The following is a 19,733-nucleotide window of genomic DNA, read 5'->3' on the forward strand; positions in this document are numbered from 1 at the left end:
ATCAAAATCAGGCTACATCCTAGCAACTGTGTTGGCGGTAAGGGCAAATATGAAAGACATTAGAGTTAAAAATGTTGATTCTTCAAGAAAGGTCTCCAGATTATTTCTGCCACAAGGAAAAGCTCATTACATGCCATACATGAGATGATGGAAACAAACACCAGTCATCTTTTATCATTGATGCAATTACATTGATAGCAAGGGGACAACTTGTATGAGTAGAAAGTAAAGAGGTTACGACCACATCCTGACACCTGATACAATTTGTCAACAGATATGACCAAGTTTCTTATTGCTGTCACACATTAATAGACATGTCAGATCATGAAATATGTGCACCTCTCCAAATGGAAAAATATTTTCAAATCCTTTCACTAGATTTATGTCTGACTAAATTAAGAGGGTGCAAGAGCTTGACCTCAATCCATGCAAACCTGGGGTACACTGGTGTGCAAAATTTTAGTGGGTGGGGGTGTGTTTTCACAGTACAAACTGTGGAAGCAGCCTCACACCGCACAGCTACTGAGGCATGACTAGAGAGGAAAGAAAGATTGTTGTGGTGCACATCAGAAGTCAATGTATTTAATCCAAGTGTATAAGGTTGTTATTAATTGAAACCATTTTGTTTCAGAGTGGAATTTGTGCCACCCACAGAAACTCTGGAAGCACACCAGTGTTAGAATGGTCCATTTTCACTGGAGTCAGAAATGTGAGATTTTTTTTTTTAAAGCATTATTGGGAATGCTTCTGTGTGGTGATCTGCAGACATAGATGGGTATTAGGGCTGCCTGTGCCTTCCAGTTTGCAACTTCTGCACGTGTGTTGTGTATCTCCACATACACCAAGAAAAAGTCTGGTTTAAAATGTAAAGAGTAATACAAGATGATTTGTCATCAGTTTGTGTGCTCTTTTTTCTCACCAAGTACAGTTGGAGAGCAAAATCTCTGTCTTACATTTAAATAGAATTTTAGACAGATTTGTAATAACTGAAAATATTAATTGGCACAAAACCTGAGTAACTCTGAGCAAGCACACAGAAAAAGAGACTGACTTCCCTAGATTACATTTCACAGACTGTATTTGTGTATGTGACATGTACACATACACATATGCACACACATATATATGAAATGTAATCCAAACTTGGCTTGTTTGCCTGTCTTGAAGTATTTATCTATGCTTTCAGCCTTGCTTTTACAGAGATGGCCTTTTTCCTCACTATTCTACCACAGTGTTTCTCAGGAACCTTTTCTTATCTAAACTTCCACCAATCACTCCTAAGGCTAAGTTATGCAGACAAGTCATCGCACAGAATTTCATCAAACTGCCATTCTCCCTAACTTGAGAAAGCCTGGTCCCAAACGCTGAACAAATAATTTATTAGACCATAGCAAAAGTAAATAAATGCTTTCCTGCTCCAAATATTTCATTAGCCAGAATTATTATACATGCAAGTCTATAAATAGTATAACACGTATTGAGCCATTAATATCGCTGACATTCTCATACAAAATACTGTAATTTAAAGAATTTGAAACTGGAGGACATCTCCTGGAAGATTTCTGGCAAAGATAAAATGAGCAAATTGTCTGCAAACAAATTAGTCACCCATGGAAATGGTACACTACTAACACATTAAACATTAAGAACATCATCTCTACCTGAAATTTCTAATGACATTGATGATATTATGCAAATATATCCTGCATATCTTTTGAGTCTATAAATTCTTACACTGTCTCAGTTTTGCTTTTAAAACCCAGAAGTGCTGGGCTCAGCAGAAGAAATGTGAGAAAATCTCCTATTTAAAATTACATGGACAGAGGAACTCTGCTGGTGACTTTCCGTGAAATTAATATACCGCTTGATTGTTTTTAAGGTCTCTGCATCTTCTGAATTTTTAATTGCCTTTCCATTAAAGTGGAATACCCCTCGTGTACTAAGCTTGAGATGGGTTCTCCAGTCCTTTCACTCCTGTAGCCTCCTATTTTCTTACGAGAACAAGGAGTATAAGACTGGGCCCTATGGAAGCAAAGATGGAAAATATTAAGCATTTTAAGCATTACTCTGTCAAGTAATAGAGCAAGCACTGTGTTCTGTATTTTCATGTTTTACTGTCTAAAGAAAAGAATCTGTACAGACTCCGACAGAAAAGGAGCAGGTCATAAAAATCACATTTTTAGGTAGAGGAGTTGAGAAGTCTCATGCACCTTTCATTGCTCTGACTTGTCAATTTTCGCCATATGGAAATTGTTAGCTTAATACTGTAGCTCTAAATACTGCCCAGGAATGCTGATTTATAATGGATTTCTTACTCTTTGTGTAAAGAAATGCTAAAGTACTATATAAACTGTGATTAGAGAATCTACACACTTGTGTTATAGGCGTGTGCCTGGGGTGGATTCTTCAGGCTCAGAGAGGTGACTTCTGCCCTGGTGCACTCACAGGTAAATCTGGCACCAGTGAACTCGGAATTCCCACAAAATGCTGCACTTCTGGAGTAACTAGGAATACAATTTGGCCAGCAATTGAAAAACTGTGCAGGAAAGATGCTGATGCATAAGGGACAAAATCCAGACATTCCAGATGCGTTATTTACTATTGAGGCACTCAAAGACACCACATTAATGTAATGAAGCTGCTTTTGAAGAAAAGGCAACGTGCATTTTTTAAAGTGCGTCCTCTCTATATTTTGACCAGCTGCTGTGCACGTCTAGTTATTTTTTTTTCTGTAAATTATAATTAAATTTGATTGTCCCAAATACATCCCACTCAGGCATTCATGCTGAAAGCAGCAACAATTGTCAATGACCTTTAACACGCCTGCTATACAAATTAGTGCAGATCATTAATCACACATAGCTTACATTTTATGATTCGTGTATCCTTCATTACCAACTTTCCCCTCTTGCTCGCTGCCCCCTACCCCCACCGCTTCCCTTTATTCCGAGGGTTCTTGTAATAAGCACTGGAAAGGGCAGGATTTAAAGCCTCCCCCCGCCCCAATTTTGTTTTCTTCTCATTGCCGGAGCAGTTCGCGTACCAAGTGCAAGACGGAGGGAGGGCAGCGCGGGGCCAGTGCGCCCAGGAAGGGCCGGGCCGGGGGCGGGGGGCGACTCCGGCGGGGAGCCCGGGGGCCATGGGGTTCTGCCGGCCCGAGGCGTCAAGATAACACCGTTCCTCCGTCAAAAGCGCTCCGTGTCAATTGTACGTCATCGCACATTATAAGACAAAGAAAGAAAGGGAAAAAAAAAGAAAAAAAAAAGAAGAAAAAAAGGCTCCATCCACACCCTCGATGTCTAGTACCGAGCGTTAAATTAGGCTTCCCAGCCATAGACTAAACACACTCCCCTCGCCTGTGGCACACACAGATTTGGCGTGATTAAACAGGGCTTCGCAAACAGGCAGGAAAACAAGAATTGAACTTTTCAGCCATAGGAGTGGGGAGGGGACCAGGGGGGGCTTTTTGGTTGCTTATTTTTTTTTTTTTTCTTTCTAAAGCCATATGGCAGATTGATTTGTTCGGAGGTCTTTCAACTTCCCCAGCGTGGCTGTTGAACAGTATTCCTCTTTGATCTTGATTGAGGACTTTAATGTTGTTGTTTCTGCGCATTTCAATAGATCCATAAATATTTTACCAGTGGAATTCACCAAAAAAAAAAAAAAAGAATAAAAAGAAAAAAAAATAAAGTTTCTCATAGAAATGCATCTGGGGCAACTCCAGCCCGCACCTTTCGCAGCGGAGGAGGTACGTGGGAACCGGGGTGGGCAGAAGCGCCACTCCGCGCCCGCACAACGCGGCGCCCGCCTTCCTCCCCCCCGCTCTCCCGCAGCGCCCGGGGGCGGCGGCACCCGCGCCCCAACTTTGCCCCGCGCAGACAATGGTCCCCGGCGTGTGCGTGCGGGCTCGGCACCGGCCACACCAGCGCGGCCGCCGGGGGACGCGCGGCGGCGGCGGCGGCGGGGCGGGCGGGGCGCGGGCGCGGCGGGGGCGGTGCGCGGGCGCGGGGCGCGGCGGGGGCCGGCGGGGCCGCCCCCGCCCGCGCCAGTGGAGCCGCTCGGCGGATCATGTGCAGCGCGGCGCCGCTCGCATGCGGCGCGTGGTTTCACCTTCAGAGCGGCTCGGCGCGCCCTTCCCCGAACGCCGCCGCCGCCGGCCGCGCAGGAGGTGAGGGGCGGCGGGGCGGGGGAATGGCCCGGGGGGGCGGGGGGTCCTCGGGCTGTGCCTCTGGGGGGGAAAAAAACCCCTCAACTTCGCGCCTCCCCCCGGGTACGGGGACTGTCCCCCCCGGTCATCGGAGCAGCTCCAAAATGGTAACTTTGCGCTGTTCCGCGAGGAGGTCGGGTTTGCTGCAGTGGTGGTGCCGGGGGGTGGGGGAGCCCTGCGGGCTCCGGCAGCCTTTTGGCTTTGTACGCTCCGTCAGAGGCGTTCAGGGGAGGCGGATTGCGATATTAATCCATTAAGAGACAAAGAACAAATTGCCGCACTTTAAAGTAAAAAGCTTCGGCTGAAGAAGGTGGGTGATGGGTCGTCGAGCCCCGAGTAGCCACTTCAATTATTAACAGTGGGTTGTTCCCCCCTCTTTCTCCCCCCACCCCCGCTAATATTGATCCGGCGTGTGCGTGAGATGCCCGATGTGGGGCTGTGCCTGTGTGCGTGTCCCCCCCTTGTTTGCGAGTCGCTCTCGGTTCCGTGGCGAGCCGGTCGCTGCGTGATCCCCGTTAGAGAAGTACACAGTTTATCAAAGGAAGTTGGGGGTGGGCGGGCAGAGAAAACAATTATTCACATATAGACAGCGAGGAGGACTCGGAGGACAATGTCTCCGTAGCGATTATTTCCAGAAGAGGAAAAATAGCCCGTTTGATGCGGGTGGGGTGGGGGAGGGAGGCAGGGAGTTTAATGTACATGTTAAAAAAAAAAAGGGGGGGGGGGTCGAGAGGAGGGAAGGAAGGGGAGAGAGATAGGGAGGGAGGGAGGGAGAGAAAAGAAGAATAGAAATAATGCAGTTCCAGACATTTTGTGCTATAAAAGCTTTTCTCCTCCTCGTCCCTCCCTCCCTCCCCCCATTACTATCTTCGGTGATCATTAGCATAGCGCCGAGTCGCGATCCTAATGCGAATTAAGCACTTGGGCAAGTTGAGGAAAGTTTGGATGGGTAAACTTTGCTATGAGGGAAGAAGGTGGGGTGCTAAAACTGGCAGTACGTGTGGGGAGGCGTGTGGAGCATGACAGCCGGCCGTTGTTTTCCCCCTCAAACCAGCTAACCTCTGCAATTAAGTGCTGGAGACAAACCCTGTGTTTTAAGCCGAAAAGTGTCGGTTTGGAGTCAGCACCATTTATTAGGAGCGTTAATAAGCTCCCATCAGCAGACAGGGATCTTCTGGGGAATGCGCATTGTGTGTGCCCATAGCTTATCCTTTACATTACCCCTATAGCTACGGAGGCGCTCGGGCACTGGACGTGCAAATATCATTTTGCTCGGACTATTTTCGAATCATTAATTCTGTTCTTTATTTAATCCAGATGCAGGGTCCCCTCCCCCCCCCCCCCCCCCCCCCCGCATTTGCTGCCTTATTGTTGGGTGTACATTTTCTGAAAAGGCGACTGGTGTAACCTGTGGAATTTGAAATGCAAATAAAAGCCTGTGGGAGTTGAGGCAGAACAAATCAGCATTTATAAAGTGAAAAAGATTTAATGTCTTTGAAATCACTGCGAGATTTAATTTTTTCTTTTTTTTAAATAAGAACTGAATCGTGACGTCAAGTCGTTTGGGCAAGATTTTTAATTTTTTTTTTTTTTTAATGTCTGAAACGCGGGTATGCGAAGTGCTTACAGGAAAAACAGATTACAAGATTAACATCTGTTAACATGATCGTTTATCTCCAGCCAAAAATAGGTCAGTCCTTTCTTAAGGAAACACGATTGCCGGGCGCATGATTAAATAATGAAATTAGGCTGATGAGTTCATAAATTAGACGCTGTGTCGACGTGCGTTAGGATCCGACCTGTGACAAAAATATGTAATTCGCGGTCCGCCGGAGAGCGGTGCGGGGTCAAAGTCCCTTTTTGGGGAGAGGCGCAACTCTCTCGCCGCCTCCTCCTCTTCCTCCTCCCCTCGCTCCCCATCGCCGGGCGCTCCCCGCTGCTTCCTCGCTCGCACCCAGCGTCTCCCCCGGCTGAGGAGCCGAACTCTCCCAGCGAGCGGAGAAGTTTCCTCGGCGGGGAGGGACGCGGGGGGGTGCCGCGGTAAGGGGGGGGTTGTGGAATGGGGCCGGACGGACGCCGAGCCGAGCCCCCGCCCGCCGGCGGCCCCGCCTCGCCGGGGCGGCCCTATCCCGCGGGCCCGCCCCCCGCCACCGCCCGGCCCGGCCCCGCTCCCGCTCCGCTCGGCCCCGGGGTGTCGGGGCGCGGCGAGGTGGGACGGGGAGCCGCCGTGCCGCCGCCTTCCCGCTGCCCTGCCCTGCCCTGAGCTAACCCCGGCCCGGCCTCGTTCCTGCTGTCCTCTCGCCGTTCCCCCCGCAGCGCTGGGATCCGGCGTTTTTTTTTTTGGAAGTGGGTGCAAAAGTGCCTTTATGAAAAAGCTCGTCGGGCCTGGCGGGGCCGTCGATATTTTGACTTTTTTGGTGGAGTTTATTTTAATATTGGTATTATTGTGAGGTGGATTCAGCGGTTTCTGGAGAGTGGCTCCCCAAAACTGGTGGCTGGGCACCGTGCTCAGGGCCGGCTCCTCGGCGGCCGGGGAGAGGTCCCAGGAGCCTGCCCGGCAAAGGGCCGCTGCGCTTTGGCCCCATGCCACGGACTTTATTTCATGCTTGCTGCACTAAATGAGTTAACAGCCAAAGGGTTTTTCATTAACTCGACTTGGCAACCGTGTATTTCGTTCCCCCACCAACCGCCCCCCCCCCCAAAAAAAAAAAAAAAACAACAAAAAAAACCCCACGTAATTTTAAGCAAAAACCGAGCGGCATAACATGAGTTGATTTTGATTTGGGAGGGGGAGTCTTTTTCAAAATCTTCTGTCAGATTTCCTTTGTGCCCCTATCCCTGGGCATAGTGTGTGGGTGGGATGATAGCTGAGAGTTTTATTTTGTGAGATGTGCTGTGTGTTCTGATTTTTGACCATTGCTTTCCAGCGGTGTTTTAAGGCCCTCCGTGTCCCGGACCAAGCAGGAGGATGCTGACCCTGTGGCAGGGCAGTGACCTTCAGCTGCCCTCCCTCAGCCCTGCGAGGGATGTGTGGATGGGGCTGGGGGTGTGTAGGTGTACATGCTGGGGAGCTGGGTGCTGCATGCCAGGCAGGGCCGCGAGGGCTGTTGTGGCAGGTGGATGGGACTGCTGTGTGCACAGATGCAGGGCAGGGATGGGGTATGTTGCATTGCTGCGTGGGAGCCAGATGTGTGTGCCTGTAGGTCCTGCTGGGGATGTGTATGCACGGCAGAATGAGGCTCACATGGCTGCGGGGTGGGGGAATGCTTCACTGGCGCAGGTGCGTGTGTGTGCATATGTCTCCGTGTTTGTGGCAGTGTCCCGTGGGCAGGTTTGGGAAGTAGTGCAGGCTGGGCTTCTCTAGTGAGACCCGCGTGTGCTTAACCCCCAGGCTGGCTGCTGCCAGTGGGCTGGAAATAACAGCATTGTAAGAGGTGTTGGCTGTTTTGGGGCGAGCAGTGCCACGGAGGGGTGTTGGTGATGAGAGCAAAAGTTTCACCTCGATGGGGAGTATGTTGATGGTTTTGCTCCAGTAGTTTTGTCCATGGCAGCTGGCCGGAGGAGTTGTCTGTCAGTGAATGTTGTTGCTTTGTTTCTCTGCCTAAGTGTCTTTCACTTCTGTCCCAACAAACCCACCATCATCAGCCTGGTCATCTGCTACTCTCTGCATCCCAGCTTTGTCCCACCAGGGTGGGCACAGTGGTTTTTTGAGCTTTCCCTTGTTGAAACTGGAAACTGAGGTTGCATAGGAGCACCTGTGGTGTAATTAGTATCAAGGTGTGGATATTCCAGGAGACATCTTCAGTTTCACAAGAGCAGCTGCCATAGCCATCTTGAGTGAACTCTGTATAATAAAGTCATTTGCGTGGGGCTCTGCGTTACTGGCACAAGCACACCTTTACTAGCTCCTGGTGTAAAGCGGTTTTTAGCTATCTCTAGAAATTCTTGCCTGGGGTTTGTTTTCAAGCCTTTAGTTCTTCTAAAGCTGAGTGGTGTTGAAGTGACATCTAGTTAGTGATAAGTACTGTGGAGTCTGTGTGAACAATAGGGCATTATAGCTGTCCCTCTGAACAGTTAGATTAATATGCAAAGATAACACTTACAGAAAAGAGAGAGAAAATAATGCATCAGTGAGAATAACATTTTCCTAAGGAATGATCTAAAATATGTTTAAAGAGAGGAGTGGTCTTTGTTAGCACAGCACCTATCTAAGCTTAGCACGACCTTCTAAACTCTTGTACCAGACAAAATATGAATTAGTCCCTCCATGAATGTGAACGACTGTTTCTCTGTGCCTCATAGAAGAGTTGACATCACTAGGGTGAAATCTACCTACTGGTACTTGCAAGTGTCCTCAATAACTCTATCTGCCTAGCACGGAGCAACATTTTGTAGATTAAAGTTTTCCTGTGGCAGTGACTAATGTATTTACTTAAAAAATAGGTTCATTGTATGATTTTATTATTGGTCATAGTATCATGCTGTCACCAAGATTTAATGATAGCAATTTTTGATACAGAAGTGTTCATTGAAGGGGATGGAAACGATTGTGCCATTGTTCTGAATCTCTGCCTGTTGAACTGATCGTCATTTTAGCAAAGGAGGGTGTTTATGTCTTAACATCTTACAGATCACCTTCAAAAGCTGGGCTATTGGTTTTAGTTGACTGAAAAATGCATAACTTTTAAAATGCACCCTGCTGTGGATGCTTACACCAGACGGGGCAGCCTGGAAGAGTATCCTCATAGAAATAGTGTACTCACCAATTTTTGGGAACTTTGGGCAGTCTGTTTATTTGGATTTTTTTGCTAAGGTCTTTATGTGCAGGTGACTTCAACAGTTACCTTTAGTTACCTGTAACTATTGTCTTATATAGTTATATATATATAGTTATAATTACCAAAAAGTATTATCTGTCTGTAGATATCTATATTTATAGTTATCTATAGTTACCTATCTGTAGTTCTCTGTGATTGAGATCTGATGAGTTTTATTCTGAGGTCCTGTCTAATGAAAGGTACCTATATTTAGTAATATCCAAAACCTGTCAGCTTTGAAAGGCCTAACTTCTGCGAAGACTTCAATTTGGGCCAAGAACTTCTGGGGCTTCTTTGGGATGACACGCAGTATGCAGAATGATCCAGTGCAAAAGCTTTCGTTGAGACCAGTGATGAAGTCTGTATATGTGTTCTTAAACTGGAAATCTGGCTTTGTCTATACTGTTTCATAAAGTCATCAAAATAGAAAGCTGAAATGCAAAGTGATTGCATTTTGCAGGAAGCAGCTTGTCCAAGCTTGCAAATTTCACAAGAAAACTGCCTGTTTAAGTTTTTGAGACACAAGTATGAATTTGTAGATACATACCTTTTAAGACTGAATGGGCATTGGATTTCTGCACAGAAAGGAGAAATGGACAGATTGTTGTTTTTCACAACCATGTGATGTTCTTTAGTTGGATAAGACCATGTACAACCATCCTAAAAATTGACTTGTTGCTTGTGAATCCACTGCTGACGCATAATAAGCACACTTTCTACTCCCATTGACTACTGGGATTTGCATGAGGGTGATTCTGGGTGGAATTACAGTTTCTATATGTGTATATTAAATCCTTAATTATATTGGCTGTTAGTCAACTAAAACTTATTAGGGTAATTTTTTTTCCTTTAGCCATAAGCTTAATCCAGATACCTAATCAAAGCCTTGCAAAAAAAAAAAAAAAAAAACCAAAAAAACAAAAAACCAACAAAAAAAACCCAAAACAACCCCACCAGGAAAAAAAAGTCACATCTATTTGATTAGATATCTGCAATATAAATATTTGAAACTTGGTGCAATGTTGCTTTTTCAAAGCAGATATCTTACATGCTGCAAATATTTATACACTTCAGTGCTAGGATAAAGCTGTTCTGACTCAGACACTGAAGGCAAAATTCTGTTTTTCTGTTACCCACTGTAACTGCGGAGAAACTGTACAGTGCTTGGGAGTTAGAATGACTTAACAGATAGCAATGTTTCCTGATTGTCACTTCTATGTTAAAAGTAAGTGGAACTTCCTTGCCTTTTCCAGCAGGAACGATTCTAGTAAATATTATGTTAGTGAGCCCACGGTAAAACTTGCGAGTGGATTATGATCCAGGTGGTTAATGCTGCCACTTAGGCTTTCATTAGGATGATGACTTCATTACAAATGTTTACTTTCATTACCTAACTGTTAGTCAGCAAATGTTCAGTCTCTTGATCTGCTGAACCTGCTTTGCCATTTGAAGCCAGCGAGTTTTCTTTTTTTGGTGTGATGATTACTCAACGCTGGTTGTTCATTTTTTGATGTTGTTTACATCTTGGTTATCTGCAGAGGCCCATCACTATTGTTGCACACTTGGTGTTAGCAGTTTCTCCTTGCCTTCCTGAAACTGAATTACGGCAACAGCGCTTGTGCAAAGGAACATGGGGTATTAGGCGTGTGTTCCAAGATTAAATTCACGCGCGGATGGGTGGAACTTGCATCTCTCAAGTTGCTACCAAACTATTTATTGCCTTATAAGTTATAGCAGGTCTCATAGCAGTAGCACGCATCTGCTGTAAGATAAGTTGTTCATTCAGTGAGCTAGCACTGCACATGGTGTCCATGGCAAGGATACTGGAACAGAGGCTGCTGGTCTATAAACTGTTTCAGGTCATGGAAGAACAGAGGCTCTGTTCTGTGGATTCAAGACTGCTTACCTTCTGAGGACTACTTAAAATTCATTTTTGCTAACCTTTCATTTAAGTGATTGCTTATGGAAAAGAATTACATTTTTATCAGCAGGATATTGTGTTGCTTAACGCTTGTTCAACAAAATCCGCATTTCATTATGGGCTGTTGCAGAAGTTGTAGGCCTGGCATTACTGTTGTACTGTTGTGGTAAACCCAAGGTAACTTTAGTAGGGTGGCTCTGAATTTACAGCACTGGATGTGGGGATGAATTTAGCACACAGCACTTAGCGCCTAATTAAAGCTTATAGTATTACATCCATAATCAGGGCACTCTTAGAATCTCTAAGAAATTACTTTTTCCTTTGTCTGTTCTTCTCCCTTTTCTTTCTTGCCATCTGACTGTGTGGTGTTGGGAGCTTGCTTCTCCATGTTGGGGCTGTCGTATTTATGTCCCAAAGGAAATACTTTCCAGCAGTGTACTTCAAATTGCAAAGTAGAAGAATTTTGTGGCTCCCTAAATCTTTAAGGCCAGTTTCCAAAATGATCTAGCTTTTAATCTTCTTTTCAAAGTAAAATAAAAACTACAAAGGATATGTAATTACAATTTGTAGCTATTTTTAGACTCCTGACATGTTTCATTTATAGTATAATGATAAAAACAAATAGCACAGCGGCTATTTTCAAACCAACAGACAATTTTCAAACCAACAACATCCACTTCAGCTACCCTGTGTGTATTTCATACGTGTTTCCTTTGGTTCTTTCTCTTTTTTTGGTTGCTGTTGTTCTTTTTTGGCTGGGAGTGTACCAAAACTGTATGTCTCAGTACATGCTGGGGGGTGCAGAGAAAATGAGAGCTCTCTCTGTCGGGCAGGTCCTGTTGTGAGTGCTTGCTGAAAACCGGATCATGTGTCAGTGAGTTTTAATGTACTGCACACACACACACACACACACAGACACGCACGCATGCATGCTTTGCTTTTCCGGAAGGTATAATAAAGGAAGAACGGTGAGTTGGCTTGTCACTATTTTTACACTGCATAGAAATGCTTGTGTTGGCTTATTATGGGGATAAAGCTGACTGAATAATAATTTTTCCTTGTCTTTTTTAAGAAGATGGTGAGCAGGGAAGTGGTGTTAGTTTTCAGTAAAGAAAGAGGGAGAGAAGCTGGTGGAAATTGAGGTGTTCTAATCACAATTGTAGCCTAATTTTAAAATGGTCACGTTTACTTATTTAAAAATAGATTTGGGAATGAAATTAGCCATGTTCTTTGTTTTTAAAAGGGTAATGTGTGCGCACTCACCATATGGTAGCATTTAACCCATATTGTATTAGCTGACAACAAGTCACATTTATTCTCTGATTTATTTCAGTGTTTTAGAATGTTCTTTTTCTGAAATCTACTACAATAAAAGATGCATTTAGGATTGTGCAATGTAATTGTCTGTAGCTGTTTTGCCTCATTGCTAAAATGATACCAGGTTCATGAGTAAGCAATATTTTCCCCTTCTGAAATAATTTCCTTAAGAATTAGTCGTTCTCTGAATGTTGAAATGGTTTGCGGGAAGAGTTATGAACAATAGCCAGTGACACGGTGTGTTGTAGAGGATTGCGGGGCGAGGTGTTACAGTCTCTGCTGGCTGAAACTAGAGCTCCTCTTTTGATGGTTGAGAATATGCTTGCAAAGTCTTTCTCTTCCCCCCCCCCCCCTTAATCCACCAGTCTTTACACAGGGTTTGCTTAGTTGTCTGTTTTAATGGATGCATTCTGGCTTCCTTTGTGGTAGACTGTGAGGCACCTGCATTGGTGAGCTGGTAGCAGTACTGGCAGCCACAAGTATGATAAAACTATGAATCAGGCAGCTTGAGGACTGACTTAAGCTATGCAGTTAGGGAAATAAGATATCTTATTTTCCCTTTGGATTTGGATTTCCCTGGGAGTTGTATTTTTAGGCTTTCTTTCCCCTGCGCTGTCCTATCTCTGCACATCTTCGGGGTTTCAGGAGCTGAGGCTCTGTGCAAAGTCCTGAAGTGTGCAGTAAATAGGAGTTAGCCCCATACGGTGTGTTGCGTGAGAACTTTCAAAAGTCAGTGGCACTCCTCACTGAGGTACCAGTTGCTCACCATCTGTCTCTTAAAGTAATTTCTTTTAACCTTGGGACTCAAAAATATTTCAACAAGGTTATTCATGTGTTTGTGTGAAGAGTCTGTAAGTGTACCGAAAAACTGCTAAGCTTCTAATTTCAACATGGTGTTTGAATACTAATGTATACCAATTAGAAATGGCTGATGTTGTAATTTATGGAAGTTGAAAGGAGCATTAAACACCACTCTTCCAACACTAAATACAGCTTTTCCTCCTGTGTGTAGCTGCTTACATGAAACTGAGGGTCTGTCTTCCAGATTGTTGTGCTAGCACATTGATACATCCTTGGATAAAATACCAGGCTCGTGTATTATCACATCAGTCCCTTTGCAACATCCTGTGTATAACTGTACCTTTAGCTGATTAACACAATGCTTTCTTGGTACGGTGTTTGATGGCTCTGTGAATGCTTATTTTGAGACCTTTATTAAAGGAGTGTTTTCATCCCTAAAGAGAAAAGCTGTATGAAATCCATAAATGCTTACTTTAATTAGACTTGCTCTGTTTGTCTCTTTTTTTACTTTTTCTCCAGATAAATTTTACCTCAGTAATGAATGCTGTGATCTTCAATGCATAATTTATATTGACATTAATCATGATAGTTGGAGAATATTTTAATGCCAGTTTGAGAAAACATGACAATTTATGTTGCTAACCTTGGTCCCATTAAATTAGAACAGATTTTAGTAGAGAGCTGTGACTATCAGTGGTATGATGAAATAACCCACTTCTTTTCTTTGTGGCAAGCATATTGGAGAGTTCATCTTATCATGAGCGGTACATACCAGGTGTCAAGTGACATGCCAGACACACAGCTTTGCTTCTGAATGACTCTTTCCAATTAGAAAGTAATGGCTTTAACGGGATCAACCAAGTAATCGGAGTCTGTCAGTTCTCCCGTGCCAGGAGGTGTATATTTGCAAATGTTATTTATTTATCTGCTTTTTAATGAGTTGCAAAATTGTTGGTAACCTTGAGTAAATTTGAGGGGCGGTGGAAATACTATGTGGAAATTGCGGGATTAATGGTTTAGCTGTTGGGATTAAAAATAGTCTCAGCAAATTACCCTGTTGATACTGAAGCCAGAATCTGTTAATGGGGTTACAAGCAGATTGGTTTATCGGTCATTTATTTTCTAGGTTGATTAGGGATTATAGGTTGCCATCACAAAAGTAAGCAGTGCAAAAGGCGAGGATTGCTAATATTTTGCTTCAAAGTTTCATGCACTTAGAAGGAGGGTGTCTGGAGCTCAAAAGTGGTTTCTGGATTGTGGGCAGCCTTTCCCCTCAGATTTTTATATTCTGAAGTAGAGGTCTAAGGAGCCTGGGTATTGTAAAGGGGTGGTTTTGCTTGTTAAAATTTTGCAAAATGATACAAAACAGTAATCTGCAGGCCAGTAAGAAAATTTTGAATGCCTGTTGCTGAATTGCCTACTGTTGTGTTTCCTGTTTCAGTGCAGAACGCAGGGCTTTTCTTACTCACAACAATGTTTATGACATGCAGTCTGTGCACTAGACTGATGGCTTTTGTGTGTCGTATTCTAACATGCAAACAAACTGTGTGTACCCCTGTATAACAAAATCCTTTAACTGCCACTTGTTTATTGCAGATCACACATATGTCTCTGAGCTAGGGAGAGAGTTGCAAACCAGGGCATCCCCTCTGAGGGACAAAAAGATGGCACCCATGATGGAACCCTTTAGATATTACTCTTAGCTTCTGCTATATAGTTCAGGAGATGCTGTGACTTCAGCGCTCTTTGCTGCCTTGTCCTGATGTACAGCTTGAGATAAAATAGTGACATTTATTTGGCTTTTCAATACTTGCTAAGTCAAATGTAATGAAATAGCAGGTGAACATTTCTGCAACTTTTTAGCTAGATGTGGGGCACTGCACAAGATTGGTGGAGAGACCCGTAATTGTTTTTGTGTCCTTGGCTCTGACAGAAGATAAGGGAGAGAACAAGAAGTTCAAGAAGAGAAATGCTGACTTGGTTTGTTAGAGGAGTGGAAGATACAAGCTTAAAAAGAATCCTCTGGGGACTGGCTGATCTGGCAGGCTGGCAAAAGGGAAGGAAATGGGGACCTTGAGATGTAAGAGATCAAGCTAATTCCTTACCCTTCTAAAAACTAGGTTTTCTTCTGTCCTTGCAGAAAGCTTGTCCAAGCTTCCTGCAGGTTCTAAGACTGATATCCAAGGATCAAGACTTGTATCACCAGACTGGAGAGGAAGACAGATAGTTACCTGCTTAATGTGGCTCTACTGTGAGTTTTGTGCTCCTGGAGGATGGGAGAGAGAGCATAATAGACTTGATGAAGGAAGAGCAGCCCAGAGCAGTGACAAGGTCAAGAAATGTGTCTGAATTTTGGCTTAAGTATTTTCTCCTGCAGTTCAGTTTGCACACTGGCGCAGGTTACTCTGGAGTGTGTAGGGAGCCTAAAGCTGTCCTGCTGGCTCAGTGGGATTGGGAATGATGCCCTTTGAGTTGGTACTTCCTCTGAACAGGAGAAAAACCTCATCACTTGGTACAGTCTGTCATCGGTGATCCCCATGGAAGAAGAACACTATCTCTTAAACTAAACTCTCTTCAACATGTAAGAAAAAGGACAAGATGATGAGAGATGAGAGTCTGTCAGCTAAGAAGATGCTAGACATGAGACAGATTTTTGTTTTCTTAAACACACAGTTTATTCTGCTTTATTGTATTTTACACTTCGAAGAAGATAACAGTCTTTGAAGGGCTAAAGTCTCAGTTTCTCATTCTAATATGCAAAGTGAAGTTTTGAACTTGAATCTTATTTTAAAATAAGAAAATACCAATGTAGTATAGCAGTATGTGAATGTAGGAAAATAATTTTGCAGACGAATAATAAAAATGCTCCTCACATAGTCCTTCCCGTTTTCCTCCCATTCTGTTAGGGTCTAATGGATTTTGCCTGTCATAACTCAATTCTTGTGGAATCTTACAGCAGCTCTGTGGAGTTTATTGAAGACCAGGTAACCAGAATTACTCCTTGTGTAATTCCACCCACAAGTGAGGTAATTACACCTTGTGTTGGGCATTAGCAGAACTATGCCAATATGAGCTGGTTCACTTGTAAAGATCTCTCAGCCGTTTCACGTCTGGCATCAGTGTCGGTCTCTTTGCCCAGAAGTGATGAAGAGCTGGTGCAAGCAGCAGGCACAGCAAAAGCTGCAGGAGAAGAAAATAGGGTGTGTTGAGCTGAACACAGCCTTAAAGGAAAAAAGACTGTAACAAGATCATGCAGAAGAAAGGAGGAGGAAGTGGGTGCTTGGAGGAGCTGTGGGTGTCCAGGAAGACTGTTGAAGGTGGAGAACTACTTTCCCCTGTACCTAAGAATGCTGAGTTTCTGTAGGTGGGTGTCTGTCTTTCATCAGAAATCACCATGGCAGGAATCTGCAGTTATCTGCGTTAAAATATTAAAAGAATCACTGCCCTTTGGTGATGCTTTTCTTCATGAGTGGTGGGGCTGAGGTGGTGGCTGGAGCTCCCCTGGTCATCATGTCCCTGTACAGTGTTGCTGGATGATGCTATCTGGGATGCATTAATGGGGTCTGATTGAGATTTGATTTATTTCCTGTGGCACTGGTCTGCTGGGTGGTCTCTGCCATTCTGCAGCAGCACCAGAACGAGATGGAGTGTGTGCAGAGCTGTGTAGAAGCAGAATATGGGAGATGCCTGGAGTTCTGTCTGGTGCCCTGCTTGTGCAATCCTGCTTCATCACAAAGAGCCCTGGGAAAAATTAAAAGTGGTGGTGGTTATAGAGAGGAGATGCTAAACAGAAGAAGAGGAGGTTGGCTGAGCACATATGTTTGATGTGTCTGAGGTAACTGAATTTTTCTTCTGTGTAGTTTCTTGAAGGGACTTAAGACTTGGTTCTACTGCACAACTCACCGATTATTGTAGACTTTCCTGTCTCTTGTCTCCCAGGCGTACTTTGCTCTGCAGTCCCTTTTTCCTGGCTGTTGCGCACTTCTGAACTTGAGCTGGTGTCAGCACTCAAAACTTGAAGGTGGCAGAGACTTGGGATGAGTGGGTGGATGTGGCATGCTGAGCATGAGAGTTTTTGGAGGAGGAATATGAAGTGGAGCAGGTTTGTGTTCTGAATGAAAATAGGAGTGATCCAGGTGTTGCAAGGGGCCCGTGAGAAGGATTGAGCTATGCTGAGAAACCAGGCTGTTGGCACAGAAGGGTTGGGAGGGTGTCAGACACGTTGCAAACAGCCACCTAAGACTGATTAATTTTTAGCACTGGTAGCAAACTTCCTTAAAAAAGAAATTGCTGTTAATGAATAGAATTTGTGAAACTAGCTGGGTTTGTGAAAGATGTATGTCAGCAAAAACAGCCATGAAAAGAAAAAGCACTTGGGAAGTCTGTTGTTCATCCTCTGTCTTTTCTGTGAATACTGTCATGAATCTATCCTGAAAGCACATTTTCTAGACGTGACTTTTACTGCTACAGCCTTAACTCTGATGACTTTTGTGAAGAATGCGCTGGGTATAATGTTTCTGCTCTCTTTAAAAGAAGTAGTAGCTTTATGTTTTTAGCATTATAAAGGAGAGAAAATGAGGATTTGCGACAGTTCCCTTTTCCAGGCTTCTGTAGCTCTGATCAGTTCCTTATGGTAACAATCATCCTCTACATCAAACCACAACATAATGGTCAGGTAAAGGTGCGTGGGAACACAGCAGGCATCTGTTTTTATCTGACACAGAGTCAGCGGTTTAGGCTTACAGAAGATTATGATTTATCAAGAGAGTATAATTATAAGCTGTTGTCATATGGTGGCACCCAGTAGCAATGATGATCTGTTGCTGCTGTTCTGGGATGTGTACAAACACACAGTAAGAATAAGTTCCAGGACTTGATTGTATCTCCTCTGTGTACATGTGGTTGTATGGATCCATTAAGGGGTCATTATAGTTCTCCAAAGCATATCTGCTGTCAAATTAAATGCTAATAAATGTCTGTTAATTATCACAGTCCTCTTCACAATAATAAGTTATTAGAATTGAATTTACTGTGCATTTTACTACAGTGGGGGGAAGCCAACTTTGGTCCTTGATCCTCATCTGGCATTTGAATGTATATGTATAATACAAGGCAAAAATTTGGCCACAGTCTTCCTTGTACTGAAGGCTGCCTGTGTAGTGATGGGGTAGAAATGTCCTCTGCTCTCCTCCAGACTCAGCTGGTTTCTGTGCAGAAACTGGTCTAGCCGCAGGCTTGCAGGAAAACTTCACCATGGGGCTCTAGTTCTGTCACACCATAGGTGCCTAGAAATGTGGTCAATGTCAGCATCCCTAGGTCATTCCAGAAATTAACCTGTCAGCTATCTGAAAAATATTAGGATGGTTCATTAGCCCTCTCTCTTTGTGTCCATTACAGAGGGGTAGTAGGGAAAAGTTACATAAGAGGTCAGTGACCAAGGAGGAAAAGGTTTAGCATGCCATATAGCATGGGCATACTCATGTGAGTACAGCTCTCTTCCCTGAGGAAGAGTATTGAGTATGGAATTCTCTTTCATTGCAAAGATACTTTCCTTTTGCAAGCAGCAGCGGCAACTTTCTGGTTTTGGTAATTCAGCCTGTTACTAAGAGCTGCGTGGCGTATAAATATGCACAGATAGGAAGCTTACTTTTATGTATTTCCTGAGCAGTGCAGCTGAAAGTGAAGTGGTGCCACATCCCCTGCACATGTAAATGGCATAGTAATTTCTTCTAGACAGTGGTCAGAAAATGATACGTATTCCATCACTTTAGGACATTCCATCAACTTGACCCCAGAGGCTAAACCTTGCTCAGTTACTGTGCATTTTGGTGGTGTTTGTGCAGTTACTTTGGTCATGTTAGTTTAAATTCACATCAGCATACGTTAGACTAGAGCTTGGTATTAGGTGTGCTGAATATGCGCTGTGGCATAGAAAGAGCAGGATGACAGGGAACTGGGCTGGTAGAAGGAGATGTGCTTATGGCATCTGTTTTGTGCCTCTTGAATACTTTATTTCAGCCCTGTATTCCCTGAGTCATGTTAATCCTGGTATCGGTAAGTACTGCCTACGCCCAGTTTATTTCTACCTTGAGGTCATGGCATAGGGTCATTATCTCACTTTCTGACTGTAAGCCATACTGCCTTGTAGGTTGATGATGAATTCATGGCTTTTAGGGAGTCATGTCTGCTCCTGTGCATGTGCACACACCCCCCCCTCCTCCCCCCCACTACAAAACAGCAGCTTCAAAGCCCTCACTGGGTAATCTTCACTGAAATCAGTGAGCACTTCTTACTCATCTGAGGAGCCTCGCTGACTTTAGAGGCACTTTCTTGTGAGTAGGAGTTTGCCAGTGTTAGCAGTGGTGGCCCAACCTGGCTCCAGAGGGTGATGGTATGACTCAGTTACCCTAAGTTTGGCATTGCCTAGGCATGGGCATATACACACTCGCACAAAGAAAAACCCAAAAAAAAGAAAAAAAAAAAAAGTGTTGGTGTTACCTGGCAAGGATTTGAAAAAAAAAAGGAATTGTTGGTTTCATGTGTGTTGTTGATGGTGTTTAAATCAAGCAAACAGAATTACCTGCAGCCCTGTAGGTACAAGTGCCTCCTTGGCTACACATAATGATGTGGAACATTTTGTGTTTATGGCAGTGCAATGTGATGTGCTTCT

The 19,733-nt window shown here is 44.1% G+C and overlaps 1 protein-coding gene across 2 annotated transcripts in view; it reads left to right on the plus strand.

Annotated features, from left to right (window-relative positions):
• The first annotated feature begins 4,029 nt into the window (after window positions 1–4,029).
• Window positions 4,030–19,733, plus strand: part of ZNF516 (zinc finger protein 516) — a 102,052-nt gene continuing 86,348 nt past the window's right edge. Inside the window, exon 1 of one of the 2 annotated variants that reach the window (XM_038123638.1) lies at window positions 4,030–4,168. The gene's annotated coding sequence lies outside the window, so the exon portion shown is untranslated. Of the gene's footprint in view, window positions 4,169–4,220; window positions 4,315–19,733 lie in introns of those variants that run through there. The other variant, XM_038123645.1, reaches the window with a different exon arrangement.

This window comes from Motacilla alba, chromosome 2, assembly GCF_015832195.1.
Source record: "Motacilla alba alba isolate MOTALB_02 chromosome 2, Motacilla_alba_V1.0_pri, whole genome shotgun sequence".
NCBI lineage: Eukaryota > Metazoa > Chordata > Aves > Passeriformes > Motacillidae > Motacilla > Motacilla alba.